We start from the raw sequence: 16,529 nt of genomic DNA, 5'->3' as shown, positions 1-16,529 counted from the left end.
TCATCTGGTTCCCAGGCTAGGAAAATACCAAATCTAGAGAAGAATGCTGAACAAAGCAGACAAGAGATGTTTCAGTGGCAACATTTATTAACAAAATGTGTGTTCACACTGACCCACTGTTTTAATATTGGTGTGCAGAAATCTACATGCTTACTTCTTAACCTTAGGTCCCCCTTTGTTCCTCACTCCATGTTTTGGCAAAGCAACATACAAGTTTTGTTATTTTATGTTATTTTTTGAATAACATGCATTTTGTCTACAAATGTAGACACTGGAGTATCCAGGCCCTAATAGTCAAACCATCCAGTCTTTGTTTGTGTCCCTCTCCAAGGTGCTGAAACAGTCATACCCACTTCCTTGATCTGTGTTTGTATAAATTTAAAAGTAAGTGACCACTGGCATGACTGCTGCCACATCATTTCCCCAATGACGGTTCCTGTAGATTTTACTCATAATGCTTAACATTGTGGAGGCCACAGTTTGCCTTTTATGTACAGATGTAAGATGAAACTCTGTGTTGGCTGCAACAGACTTCAAGCTTTACTCAAACACTTAGCTTTAGGAGTTTTTATAGACATGACGAGGGCACACTTTCCTTCGCTTCATTATTGTAAAATATTTTTGACCCCCTCCCGTGACCCCCTCTAATTTGCATGTCACTCAGACAGATGAACAGACGAGGTAATCATTTTTCTTTTCATTTTTTTTACAGGCGTCATGAGGGTTATAAAACACATCTAAGACTTGCATGCAGTCTTGTCATTAGTATTCATCTAGCGGAAAGATTGAAAGAAGTTTAGACTGGACAATAAAATTGTCTCTCAGATGTTTTTTTTGACAGAGAGTGCCCGGAAGCTAGGCTTAGTGACATCAGGTGAGCTCTTCCAAGAGCAACGCTTCAGATAAAACAGATAAAACTAAAAAGAAGCAGCACATCTTAACGTCAATATGTTGAAGACCATGCAACTGAACTATTACACAAGCCCTTTTCAGCTGGGTGCTGTAATTTAGATAGCAAATTCAAACAAAATATAAATAAAACAAATAATGTTCGATTAGGTTAATTGATGACTCTAAATTTCCCCCTACGGGCATTTGACTGTGAGTGTGAATGGTGGTCTCTGTGTGTCAGCCCTGCGATAAACTGGCAACCTGTCCAGGGTGTAACCCACCTCTCGCCCAATGTCAACTGAGATTGGCCCCAGCCCACCACTACCCAACAAGGGATAAGCAGTTATAGTAAATGGATGGATGGATTGATGGATGTTCAAAGTGATTTTTAAGTCTTTCCCTTGTTCTACCACCTGCTTTTTTGTTAAAGTGATTTCCTTTGGTGTTGTTATCCAAATCTGTACTCTAACTTGAAGAAGGTACTCACTCCCTGAAGAAGGCTGTGGCTTTCAAATTTGAGTCCAGATTTGGTTGTATAATGCTTTCTACATATGCAAACTAGAAGTTTAAAATGTGTGTAAATTGTGTTTACAGCACAAATTAAGAATCATTTGCATTATCAAATATGATATGAGGAAATCTATCCCCAAAACTGACAGAATGAAAGTAGCCAATGTGTTGTTTAGGTAATTACTAGAGAGCACAGAAAATCAAGCTCACTTTGATACATTTCACCCATTTGTTGATACAATGCCAGCTTTCCAGAAGAAGAAATGGGTGCCAAACTCCATGATAATTTCACCATATGGCAGTTCAGAACTCATGCATCACAATCACACAGTTAAACAAGCTCAAGTTGTACAGAAGATAGGACATGTTGCAGGTCTTTCCACTATATTTGGCACTTATTTTATATGCATTTTTTTCACTTGCTTCCTTGAACTGAAATGTGTCTGATGTTTTGCCCTTTTGATCTTTATTGATTTTAAGTAGTGTTCTATGCTTTTTGATTTACATTTAGCTTTAAATCTGGTTCACTGACACATTTGCATTTTAATGCCTCCCCTGCACTGTGCATAATCATGCGTATTGATGTGAGGATTACACGAAAATCATGTGCCTGGTACTTTGACATCCTATTTGCACTTTTGAACTTTAATCCAAAAAAGTGGAAACCTTGATGTCGGTGTCACTGCAGCTTCTGTAAATGTATCTGTTTGTACTTCACCTCACGTTCCCTTAGTATGGACATGAAATTTACTAACATAAATATAATCTTTTTTAGTGTATGTAAGCTAATCAGAGCAGAGCTGAACTTCGCATCTGATAAGCACATACTGTGCACACACACATACACACACAAATGCACAGACAAAAGTGCAAAGGCACACTGAAACACACACATACTTTCACTTTGGCAGCTGATCTAAACTGGGCCAGGCAAGGCCTTGGAGGGAGAATGAAGCAGTACAGAAAGTACAGCAGCCAAATGGAGAGGTGGAGGGGCCAGAAGGCTGGTGTGACAGGGGAAAAGGGAAGAAATAGGAAAAAGCGAAGAGTTATGGGAAAGTGAGACGTGAGAGGGGAGATAAAAGAGGACAAAGCTTATGAAGCCCCTTTACCTTAAAAACACATTGACTTGAAAGGTTTCCTTTCAAATGAATGCATATATACAGTTAAAAGTTAAGGTGATTCTCACTTAGTCGAACATTTCACCTCAGCATTAGGCCAAGAGGGTCTAATCCCTGTTGAAACCGAGATGCCTGCCCTGCTGAAAGTGTCCCGACACTGTCTGGCCTACAGGGGTACTACGATGTATTGTCTGAATTAAGAAAAACAAGGTAAAATGTCTAGACTTATGTCAAGATGTGTATCCTGTTCACATTTCTAAAGTCAGTATTTAATATTCAAACAAGTATGCAAGTATCCACCAACTACTTGGACATCAGTACAGTTTGTTTTTCTTTTCTTACCTCTAAATCTTACATCGCTTTGTCTACTCACATGGCTTTGAGTTTTGAATTGCTAACGACAGTCATGACTAGACTTAAGGCTGTAAAGGGGCACAAATGTCCTTATGCCTTATGATGCTGGAGCATGTCTGCTCTCTTACAGCGTTTGCAGTTTGGCTTCTAAACTAGAAGTGTATTACAGAAGTCAAACAAAAGGTGTTTGCTTGCGGTCTAGCACTGGGTCCTTTTTGGCCCATCTTAATGACACATCTTCAATAAATATTTATAAAGGGCACTGGGGGATATTAAAAAACATGACATGCTAAGATGGCTTTATTCCCATGAAGATAGAGATCTATGTAGAGTTAGAAAAGGAAGAGAGGTGAGAGAATGTAGGCAAGGCAGTCATTTGTTTGGTGATGGCAGGCCAACAGATGACTTTGGCAAGGACATGTTTGATAGACGTCTGTTACACAGTCTATGTAAACAATTAATGTAACAACCTTAAGGGCAATACAAGGACTCTTTCTTATGGAAGAGCATTATTGAAGAAAACAATGTTCAAGACTCTTTATGTGTATGCACTCACTTTACTCAGTTTAGCTGTGAAAAATGTTGCTAAATGAGACAGTAACAGTGACAGTAATACTTTACAATGGCTTGGTTTAGTAGTTGTTTACAAGGCACATCATCACCATGTATCTGACTTGGCTGAGCTGATTCTTGGTTGAATGTTTATCTATGAAGAAAATTGATTTTGTGAGATTTAGCCTGGTTGTACAAAGCTAATTCATAAATAATACACTAAGGTTGTGTTAGTTTTGCTTTCCCCTAGTGGACTAGTAGTATATAACCTGAGGCCCAAGGATGCATGCACATTTGTTATGTAAGCAGAAGGCTTGTGCATCCCATACACTTCAGTTAGGTTATGCATGCCTTGTATTGAATATTTTTGGTATGGGCCTAGAGTAAGTTAGCACTGAGGAGTTTATGGTAAGAAATGTTTTAAAAACAAGCAACAATACATAGTCTCCTAGCAAGAAGAGACAATACAGAATAGAGGAGACAATTCAGTCAGTCATTGATTGCAAAGGATTTGCAACCAAATATTGATTAGAATGACTTCATTTAAGTTTATGTTAACTTGTACTTGGTGCAGAGAATAATGACATACCTATACATTTAATAGCTGATCTAGTACAATTAGAACCTGTTAATATGGCAAGCATTAGGGGGCAGTCCACCTCCACTGAAATGAATCTCAAAGACGACATTTGCGTACAGGGATGGAGGTCAGAGGTCAATAACTATCCTAAATGTATGTAACAGCTCTTCTCTTTGGATGTAGCCTATAGAAAGCCCTTTACATACAGATAATCTAAGACGTAAGATCGACTGCTTTTTAAATACAAAGTGAGAACAAAAAATAGCAAAAGAGATTTTTTGATGTATTCCAATAACCCAGACAGCAAAATGATATTGATTCACCCTAAAATCAACATCATGGATTCAGTTTTATGTTAAAAAGACATTGATTCTTGTCACACTGTACTTGTTCTTGTTATTCCCTGGTCTGATACAAAACTGAAAAGTCAAAATAAAAAAGAAACAAATATCAATTTTATTTGAATCATATCTTTGGTTGCTAAGATATTACATCAGTATAACATCAATTACATTTCATATTTTAGGTCAGTTAAATCACAATAAATTGTATATCACTTGAAAGGGCAAATATAAATATAGATAAACAACAAATGAATACAACAGAAAACGATTAATATTTATCATTAACTATTCAGGTTGGAAGGGCCAATTTAGCTCAGTTAGTCTGCTGTTACAGCTCAGGAAGATGCCCTGCATTTCTGTACTTTATCTGTAAAGTAGTGGTATTATTTTCTTAAACACAAAATCAATCAAACAAAGACAGAGGATAATTACTGCATTCACACATTTCATAATCTAGATTGAAAAGGAAAAGCATTATAGTCAGTAATTATATCTGTTATCGTCAGTAACGCCTGTGTGTGTGTGTGTGTGCCTGTGTGTATTTTCTTTGAGATGTTGTGGGGACCATAATCAGTTCACACAGTCACATTATGGGGACTCAAATTTGGTCCCCTCTAGGTAAACCCTTCCATTTTATTATTCCTCCAAGCTGACAAAAACTGCTCCATGTGTGTAATGGTGTGTGTGACTACACTACTTCAAGAGAGAGAGAGGTGAGGTAAAGTACTCTCACAAAAACAGGGAACTCTGCACTCTTTAAAACGTTCACTTGTCAAGGATAGTTTGTGCTTTTAATTTGAAAGTAGCCATGGGACACAGTGTCTGTTGAGCTGATGGTGGTATGGACTTCAGCGTCAGACTCCTACAAACAAGCAAAAATGTGTTGATGCTGCAACTTTTCCATACACAACATCATAACTGCAGCAACACACCAAACCTGACGTCAAACCACACCTTTAATGAGACACTAAATGTGCAGAGCTGGGCAGAGTGTAACTTTAATGATGTGCATGATTCAGAGTTTCCCCTGTGTACCTTCCTTCCATCAGCAGCCTTGACTCAGGACACTCTGCTCTTTTTAGGGGAAGGGAGGTTGTACTCGTCTATTTATTTTGTACTTTTTGCACAGGTGTCGTCTCTGCACAGACTGGCATTCAGCTGTGCTATTAAGTTTATTTTAAAGAATTGAAAGTCACACAATGTAAACACACATGTTGTACATTGTCAGAAGAAGTGTATGTCCATTACAGGAACATGTAGTCCCTGTATATTTGTGTATATTTATGTATTCAGGGCCCATTTAATCCTCTAGTTATGGTCATGATACATATCAAGAGATGTGGACAGGGACTGGCATAAACTCTGGGCAGAATGGGGCCAGTAAGACAGTGATTTTGGCCATCTGATAAAGTGTCTGGTCTCCTGTAGTATAACTCCCCTTAAAACACCCTACTTGCGGTGCTCATTTGTTTCATGCACTCCATATTGTCGCATAATCTGAGCCAGCTACTGCCATGTTTTTTTGAGACTTTGTGGTGCCGTGTGTTATTTAATGGCACTTATTATGACCCTGCAGGATTCATTAAAATTAAGATGCAACTCTGATTATGTTCAACATCTGTTTCATATTAAAAGATGCGCTCGCAGGTCACAAGCCCCTGGGGATAGTTTCTCCCTTGATGCTAAGAAGACATTTGACCATTAGAGATGGATTAATTAAGGTCTTTGCTCCACAACATCCAGGCTTAAATAAAACCTAATTTTCATAATTGAGGATTTTAATATCCTGTCTATGGTTTAGTGGTGACAGGTGATGCATGCTTGTTCAGATTTAGAGTCTCCAGGCTCTCCTAGGATCACCCCCTAGAGTTGTCTTTTATCTCCTCTATTATTTTCCTTATCTCTGGAGCCCATTATCAAAGCAGTATGAATCTGCGGGCCACCAGCCAATCACAAATTATGATACTTCCCATTTTGTCCCTCGTTCTGCTGATGACATCTCGATTTTAAATGTCTAAATATATAATTTCCACTAGGAGATATACTGTGAATCTACTCAGTATGCTTTGACACAGGTATAAGAGGGCTGATTGACGGAACCAGACATTTAGTGTTTTATCTGAGATCTTCAGAGGAGAATTTCCCTCCCCAATAGGTTCCCTCTTGTAGTGGACGTCTCAGCTTGGCCATTAATCAAGTCATATCAGTGAAATGTCTCAAAAGTTTGCTGAAGCTAAATGCAACTCATCCATCACATTACTGAAAAGCTTCATATGTAAGCGATGTAGACATTTTTCTTCTCAATCCCTTGTCAATGGAGGATATGATCTATATGCAAAGTCAGATTCTCCCCACACTTGATTAGTTTGTGAGGTCCTCCAGAAAGAGAGAGCAGGGGATGAAAGACAGAGGGTAGAAAAACAGGGGAAGGTACAAGTGGAGTGAAGGGGGAGAGGGGGTAGGTAGAAACAGAGAAAGAGAAAGGTAGAGAGGAGGGGAGAGAGACATAGAGGGAAAGACAGATGGAGAGGTAGGAGGGAGATTGGGTTACTTGCAGATAACATCGCTGTGTGATAGATTCTTGCGGAGACTAAATTGGGCTCGTGGGCTGAGAGGGAATCAGTCTAAGTCCTGAGTGACAGGCAAAGAGAATGCTTATCAATGACTGGTGAGGGGATATTGGACAACTCCTGAATGGCCTCATGATAAAGCTGCTCATTTGTGTGTGTTCCTTGAGCGGCGCGCGGCGCGGTAATCGATAATTCTTTGACATCAATTCAAAATGCACCATTTCATTTTTTGTCTAATCTGTAGTTAGGCTGACATAGATATTAGTCTGACCATTATAGCTGCACTTTAAAAAATGAACAGCAACTCCCTACAGGCACATGGAGCCTCAGGGTATAATACTTTTATCTTGGTGTTGAGCACACAGGATATTTAGTCCAACATCTGCACCAAACCTTGACAATCATCAAAGGGAAAGAGAGGTCAAGTTAAAGGAATAGTTCAACATTTTTGGAAATACACTCACTCGCTTTTCTGCCGAGGAGATTGAAACCACTCTTGAAGCTACCGCTAGCAGCTGATAAGATTAGCCTAGCATCAGCACACATACACACACACACACACACACACACACACACAAAATAGTAAAAATGGGGGATTATGAGTTTGACTATGTCTTGGCTTGGCATGGTAACATCTGCCAAGCAACCAGTAGAGACTCCAGGAAGTTCCTGCATTAAACCAAAAATATATAATGCATTTTAGGTGCAGGTAGGCAGACTTTGTTACCTTTGGACAAAGCTATGCTCGCTGTTTCCAATCTTTGTGTTAAGCTAAGCTTACCAACTGCTGGCTCTAGCTACATATTTATGAGAGTGATATAGCTTTTCACATCTAGCTCTCACTAAAAAAGCACATTTCCCTGAATGTCGATTCCTGTAGTAACGTGTGCTGATGTTAATGACAAGGTGACCAGAAAGTCACTACGGTTCTTCTTTGTGGAGTCAGGGCATTTGTACCCATTTTCACCTTGCTCCCCCTCTCTGTCTCTGTCTGTCTGTGCTCACTGTCCCACTAAACTGGCTTTAAAAGCTCCGACCAGATGGCTCAAGAAAATGAATGGCTGTGCCTGTATATGTGTGTGTGGATGTGGGTGGGTGTGTGTGCGCAGTGACACATTCAGGGTTAAGAGGGACATTAGTGAAAAGTGATTTTGACAACCCATCAGGGTAAGAAATGTCTTAGTCCTTCACCTCGTTCATTCATCTCTATCTCTACATCTCTCTCTCCCTTATTCAATCGCGCCTTTGCTCTCTATATTTTGCATGAGCATCTATTTAGTTCTCAAACACGGTTATTTTAAAGTGCTGCCTGGCATGTCTCAGCGCTGTGAAGTAAAAATGAGCGCTGGGAAGAACATAAAGAACATAAACACCTTTTTTTACAGACTGAACGGAGGAAATATGTGCCACTTTCGTTTTCTGAGGGAATAAAGGTTGTGTGGAGTTGTTATTCCTATCAACTTAAACAGAAACTGACACCGAAAAATATTTAATTTGCAATTGACTTACTTTTAAGGTCGTATTTTAAAACATTGTAAACATACATTCCAAAAATCAGCGACATCAGTTTTACGCAATAAATTATTCCTCATCTCTTTCTGATGTGAAGCACACATTTCAGAGAGAAGACAGCAATTGTGTCTGTTTAATGTTTTCTTAAAAATGAGAAGAAATTATGCAAATTGTAATTACACAGATCCTTTCTATCTGTCAAATTCTCAATCATCATCATCATTCCCCATTTGAGCCTTAAGTCAAAGGCATACCTCGGCCAATTCTCCAAAGAAACTAAGGTATTGTTTTGACTGGAGGGGAAAATGCAAATTTTAATATCTTACTTTCATAAAGTTTCCTCTGCAAATGTTGGTTAACAGAGGAGACTACATATTTGATATGACATATGTAGTCTCCTCTTTGCAGAGGAAACTTTCTGACTGCTTTTGTGTCTCACTTTCAAACATCTTTGTGTATTGAAACCTTAATGATTATATCTGTGTTGGTAATGATTATATCTGTGTTCGTATACCTGTACATTCTTTGTATGCATTTATGTGGGAAGCCATGCATACATGTGGTGTACAAAGTAGAGCTTGCTGTGACTAGAAGTATAATGGAAATTGATTTATCATGCTACACAAATATACAGCATGGATAAATGATAAAGAGGATTCATAGTGCATATTTTTCTCAAGGGAATTCACTTCTCTTCTATGTCACAGACATATAAATCACCTCCAGGAGGGAGAGTGACAGCATGATAGTTTCATGAATTAATAAAGCTCTTGCTATACAACAAAGCCTTCCGGTTAATCCAAATAAGGTCATAACTCAGTTGCGTTTGTTTGCAAGAAGTCACACATGTACTACACGCTACACACACACACACACACACACACACACACACACACACATACACAAAAAGCTGCAACCACTGCTCTATTGCAGCATTTTTCATTGAGGAGATAGCACAGTGTTAATACTTATTATTCAGAAACAGTGGGGAGGTGTCGAGCTCAGCAGTCTACCCATTTTTTAATAAACAGCCCACTGCTGAGCTAAATCATATCATGGTGACTGTGCGTGTGTGTGTGTCTATCAGTGCATGTGTTCGCATTAAAGAAACACACTACACACAGGAAAACTAGGCAAAGTGAGAACAAAAGAATTTATGTTTTTACTATTTAAAATGAAACAATTAAATTGCATAATTGGATTCATGTCCTGTTTTAGTGGATTAAAAAAACGTTAACACATCTTTAATTTTAAATTGCAAACACTGAGAACTTGGCGCTCCGAGTTTCTCGTGCTATTGGGAAGGAACGGCAAGAGCAAAATGATGAAACACTGCATTTGCAATTTTTCCCACAGACAGAAGCATTGAGCTGCACTCTTCAAGGTGACGGGGAGAAAGTGAAATTCTGAACCAATTCAGCCCAGACCGAAATGTGTACTGTGAACAGCCAACATTAGGAGAACTATCTAATAATAAGTCAGTGCAATGGAATTTGTGAGCGAGTGACAGTCAACTCAACCATCATCCATGATTTAATCAATGACCAATTAAATACATCTACACATTTTTTTGTGTATGTGTTTTATTATAGGTTTCCCCATCACGGTGCATTACATACATATAGTTGTGCTTTTATGCAGTGATGCATTTTTTCAAATTTTGAATTAATGTATTTTGGAGAATATTTATCAATCAATCACAATGCTTACATACTGCTTTGATGGTATAACATCTGCTTTAGAAACAAAGTTAGAAATTAGAAATTAGAAACAAGTTTATAGTCACCTGTCACCTATGCAGTGTCACAAAATTACTTATTAATTCAAGACCTCAGTCCCAGAAGACAGAAGCCTATTGTTTATTCAAGCATTCAGTGTTATCAAGGCGATAAGGACATGTACACATCTGAACCATTCTGTGAGGAAATTACTGATTTGCTTGTAAATATCTCCAGGAGTGCAAGGCACACAGTCATATAGCCGGAAGGCAAACACATTATAGTGAAAAGCATTCTGAGGTCAGGCACATACTGTAGGGTCTGTAAGGATGAAAAGTCAAAATGTTGTGAGATGTTTGCGGTTTTTAAATAAGTCTCTGTGTTTCCATCTCTTCAGCAGATCTGCTTCCCCACAAGCCAAAACATGATGTTCTGGAGGGCTGTGCCTATTACTTCTACGGTAAGAAAAAAAAGTGGAGACACGCTTCTTCAGAATACATATTTATGTTGCCACAGGAAGTCAAATAGGTCGTCATTGTGCTGTCACTCTTTTGGTAAGCACACACTCAACAGCTACTGTTTCTTTGCTAAATAGCTTTCTGACTGACAGATAATCTTTTGGATCTTTTCTAGATTGTGCACAGGAGTGATGAGGTGAGTTGTATGGATGTCAGTTGTCATCATCTACATTTGAGACTTTTAACCGCTAATTTGAATTAATGAATTTAATAAGCTCTGCATTTTGTGGGAGAAAATGTATTGCTCAGTGTTAATTGCGTGCAGTATGTCATTTAAGTGGCATACTGCTGTGCTGTTTTACTGGAAACACTCAGCATTGATTTAATTAGTTGCCCTTGCCACAAGGATTACAGTGATTCTGTATTTTAGTGATCTATATTTAATTCCCTCCTAAATGAGCAGACTCTTAAAACATCTTATATGGCAGAATCTGAATTGCAATGGTGGAGATTTCCTTTATGTGGGTGAGTCATTTGTGAATGGGATTCAGCTCTAACAGTCTGTTGTTACACTTGCACCTTGTTTATAAGCATCATACTGCATGTTTTTGAGTTATAGTAATTTCTCTCTGTCGGAATTAAAAAGGGAATGAAAGGTTATCACAGAGGAATATTAACTAACAACAGATTGGTTGAAAGTCTCTGAATGACATGACAGCAGAAGGTTTCGACAGTGCTTCCTCACAATATGTAACATTAGCAATGATTTCTCAGCAACACCATGGCAACAGCATAAAAGCCAGCCTCCCGCTATCTCACTCGCAAGCGGGGGTCTATTGACAGAGACGGCAGCATTTAGTCAGCTCAATGAGGATGTGACATGCAAATCCCTCCTGGTCTGCAGCATCTGCTTAATACTGACCCATGTCCCGATGCACTGGCGGCAGCCACTGCCATAACATCTGTTTAAAGGTGACCCTGACCCCTGTGTAGTACCTCAGTGTAAAATCGTACCTTTCTCTCGACATAGATCATTACCTCTGGCCAAACCACGGGGGGCAGCGTGTGCAAAGTGAGAAGCATGTGGAGTCAGAGCTCAGTGAAAAACATCTGGTTCATCATGACACTTTTGCCCCCGACCTCTGATAGAGCTACAACTTCTTCCAATCCCTTTTTCATTCTTACAGCAGGGTGGGGTCTGCCTGCTAGGTCTCTATGCAAGGTGAAATTTTTAATTAATTTTAATAAAATGAGTTTTGGAACCGCACAGCGACTTTAAAATGTTCTGCTGCTGTCTTAACTACTTCAGGATTTAAAAAATCATAGTACATGAGGTCACATTTCTGTAAAATGGGCTCTCTGCAGTGCCTGTTGTATAATTCAAAACTGTGTCAACAATTATTCAGAATTTAAAGAAAGAAATCTGATGCAAACTAACACACAACCAATGTTGAATATATGATAACAAAGTAGTCCAAATCTTATGTATGATTGCGTGGTAAAAAGCAGCACTGATATGATAAAAGTAACCATATAGAGTTTGACATATAGAGTTCTTTAGGTTAACAGTTGATTTGATAAGGCCTGAATATAGAAGAAGTTGTCTTTAACATTTGACCAATAAAAAGTAGAACTCTTAACTCTGTTCAGTGAAGCTCTGAGGTAAGAATGTGGGCATTCGTATGAAACATGGTTTAGATCAGACCACAAAGATATGGTCTTTCTTCCAATGGAGTGATTGGTAATAACAGGTTATTCATGACATTGTTCAGCAGAATCTATTCTGAAATAAAAATTCAAAACACAAGGTTCAGTGAGCATGGCTTATGTTTGTCTGTCTCATACAGAGAAGAACAAAAAGGGGAGAGACAGTGAAAGGGAATGATTGCTCCTGCCAAATCGAAAGATGCAATGCTTTTTGGTTTGTACTTGCAGCAATTACATAACACAAGCTGCCAGCTTACTGATAGTAAGTGGTGTGTGTCAGTGTATGTTTATCTGTACACTATATGTGCGCATGCAATAGAGACACAAATGCCAAGAGAGTGTTATCGGTTTTAATAAACTATCAAAACTCTTCAGCTATTTAATGAGGCACCTCCATTCAGACCACCCGAGCACACACACACGCACGCACGCACGTATACACACACACACACACACACACACACACACACACACACACACACACACACCCTGACTGCCACAAAAACTCTCATTTAACACTGTGCTTTCTCATCATTTGGAGCTGTGCCCTAAAATGCACAGTCTGGAATGGACAAACCTGAGGCCTTTTATATCCTCCATTAGTTGTGCAGCAGATATAAATTAGCAGTACCACTGCAGCCACGCCAGCATCCAGCCAAAGGCCGACTAATGCTTTGCAATCCTCCATAAAGCTCACATTCCACCATGATACACTTGTACTACACGGGTGTCTCCCATAAAAAAGAGCTTCATAGGCATTTGGACAGACACACAGTGATGTTTTGGCTCTGTGCTGTTATTACTTTAGATGTGAAACAGCACAGATGCTATTAGTTTCATGTCCAGACTGTCAGATTTAATGGATACGTTCTTCCACATAAAATGAACAGTTGGAAAACTCCTGTCACATTTTCTCAACTTTTCCAGTGCACCAAAAGCTGTACAGACTGTCACGATAAATAAAGATGATAAGCCTATTTTTATACACAGATTTGTAAATAGCAAAATCAATTAATTTGCTTTAATCTTTTACAGTTTTTATCAGATATCTTTACCTTTATTTAATACCATTACCATATAGAGGTAGACAGGGAACACAAGGACAGAGAGGGGGATGCAACAAAACCAGTTATGTGGTCGTAAACCACAAACCACCATTCATTTGCTCAGGTCTTTGACATTTTTACGGATATGTGAAACAAAACACACTAAAACACAACTGTTTGCAATTTACCTATACATTACATACATTGTTCATCATCTCAGCAGGATTTCATGTCAGTAAACATTTTGCAGTTTTTTGTTATTTTCATAAATATTTATTTACACGATATTAGACACAAATGCTCCTCCAGCAACACCCTGCTTCACACTCGCAGTTACACACATCTGGTCGACAAGCTGCTTTTTACTACTAGCAAGTCAGGTTTGCTCACTGGACGTACATCAACAGGTAAGGTCACACACTCAGAGTTCTACCAGTGTTGTGATGGCTATGGTATATCGCACTTCAACTCTCACCTAACAAAAGTGGCCTCACATTAATTATTTTATTGTTTTGTCTGCATGACTTTTCATACTCTGAAGGCTGTAACCTAAATTGGTGAAGAAGTACATCTGACACTTCTGTCCCTTGTGTTCAGGCTTAATGTTCCTGTGTTGTCATCTCTGGCATCAAATGTGTGTCCATGCTCTTTGACAAGTTAAATGCACCAAAAATGTGTGACATCACGCCTGCTCGCACAGATGAGGCTCTTAACCTTTAGACTACTGCATTTCTAGATTTTATTTTGTTTTCACAACATATGAAAGATGTCTATATTCACTGCATGTCCCCTGTCAAACGTCTTAACTGGAGGTCACCTGCCAGGTCACCTCTGGTCTTTGGCCTGAACTTCAGAAAAGTCAAAGAGGTGTTGTTTGAGGATCTCAGTGGGTTCATGGGCTCATGTGGGGAAAAGTCCCTCAAAGCAAAGCTTGTAGACATCAAAGCCTTTTTCTGCACAAATTCTCACTGATGGCATCTTGAAGCACAGCAAACAGGTCATAGTGTGTGTGTGTGTGTGTGTGTGTGTGTGTCTGGACTATGTGTGAGTGTGATTGTGGCTACACATGGTCAGCACAATTACCGAACATCAAAGGCTACTAACATCTCTGCTGTCATCCCTGGTCGATCCCTCCAAAGCGAGTCATCCTGCGGAGTAAACGGAGATCTGGCTACACAGGGATGCTGCGGAGGAGGTTGGACAGGAGGGATGAAGTAGGAAACGAAGATGAGTTAAGGGGCCTGTGTCGAGGGCAGGTGATATAATGGAGGCAAAGCGATTAAGAAAAAGATTGGGAATGATAGAGGGATGGAACGAAGTGGCTCTGACTGAAGGAGTGAAAGGAGGCGACCAGAAATGCGGGCAACCGGATCCACATCATAAAGAAGAGGAATGTATTTGCATATGGAGCGGCTGATACCTTCGAGACAGCTCCAGCTCTCGCAGCTGGCAGACTGACAGCACTGGGCAGGTGTGAGGCTCGGCACCGTGGCACATTCAGAAAGTGACACTTAACGAGAGTTGTGTGTGTGTATGTGTGTGTGTGGGTGTGGAGGGGGCGCCATTCATCTTAAACAGCCCTTTGTGCAGCAGCCTTCAAAAATACAGACATACTGTATCAGTTCTCTCTCTTTTCCCCAGTGCATCCATCTGCGTCCTTTCTAATTGCCGTTCCCTTCTCCACAATTTTCTTTTCTTTCCTCTCCCAAAGTTTAACCAAAGGGGCAGGTAAGTGTTTTATCAACTGAACAGTGAACATTCATGCAATTACATTATATGAAAACCCGCGGTATGTGTCTGTGCTGATGACTGATTTTAAGGACTTATTTCATTATCTTTGGATCTCAGCTTTATATCAAACTGTCCTACATGACCGTGTTTAACTTGCCACTGTGTTGCTTGGCCAAGAGGTGGGCTATTCTTCATTCTGAAACAGTCTTGCAGTGACAAACCTAAATGAACGCATCAATCAATATTCCCCCTTACTTTCCCATCCTGCTTTATTCCCATGTCATTTCACTGGTGGCGACAAAGCGGCAAATTTTAAAACAAGCAGCACAAATTGGCCAGTTAAGGGCAATACATTCTGTCATCTTACTTTAGTTTAATATAACACCTCTGTATCCGGTTTTGCTCTGGGGCTTTTTGAATGACAAAATTTGCCTTATCAGCGAATCCCTTGGTAACTAGACAAATTGGAGGTCATTTGTTATATATTTGAATGTTGAGCCAAAATCACCAGTTGTTTCCTTTTGTGGAAAGAATACAGAATAATGGCTTCCAGTGAAACCTCACTGGCCTCTTTTCACCAAGAAACGTATTGACGAATCAAATATTTATCGCAGAGAGTTAAATAACCGAGAGCAAGGAAAGAAAAATACGTTCAGAAAGCTTGTATTTGCAGAAAGTCTAAACTCTAGCTGTAAGGCTTTTGCGATTCTCAATAATGAGTCTGAAGAATTGAATTGTTGCTGTTCTGAAGAGATGAATGTGTTCTATGTGGGTAATATGGTTAGCAGCATTTACTTTAACATTACATTTAGGGTGTGATGGGCCATGAAGCATGATGTTGTTAAGGTGTAGAATACAGACGTTCAAAAATACAGGGGTGGGTTTGTGTTTTGTGACAGCTCAGTGTTGCATGCTATTCATCCATTGCATGGCCTCAAATCCATTGGTGCCTGTCATCCCACCTGTCTCTTCCATCTGTCCTGTTATTCTTCTCCGCCGTCTAACAAAACTGGGAATATTACAAACTTAAAAACTTTCAGCAAAACTTGGGAAATGTTTTCACTTAATTTTCACCAGGGAATGCAAACACTTTGTTTGTTGGCTGCAAAAATCTGCGTCGCAATTAGGGAGGATGAAAAACAACATTGCGCATGAAAAGCAATTTCTGTCTGGTCTTCCTCGACCTCCGTGTCCCAGTTCACAAAACTGCTCTGACTGATTGAGTGGTAATTGAGTTTTTCCCTGACCCCTCACTTTTCATCAGGAGAAGAATCAAACCTCATGCAACCCTCTCCAGGCAGCATTTATTCCTGACAGGTGGGCTGATTGCTGCTTTCTTCAGTCAAACATGACGTCTTATAGCCATTACCTAATTCCCCCCTCAGTCATCATCCTCCGACTCACTGAAAGGGCGGGTACCTCTCCCTCCTGTCTG

Source organism: Enoplosus armatus, chromosome 13 (assembly GCF_043641665.1).
Source record: "Enoplosus armatus isolate fEnoArm2 chromosome 13, fEnoArm2.hap1, whole genome shotgun sequence".
NCBI lineage: Eukaryota > Metazoa > Chordata > Actinopteri > Centrarchiformes > Enoplosidae > Enoplosus > Enoplosus armatus.
This window is presented reverse-complemented; position numbering follows the sequence as displayed.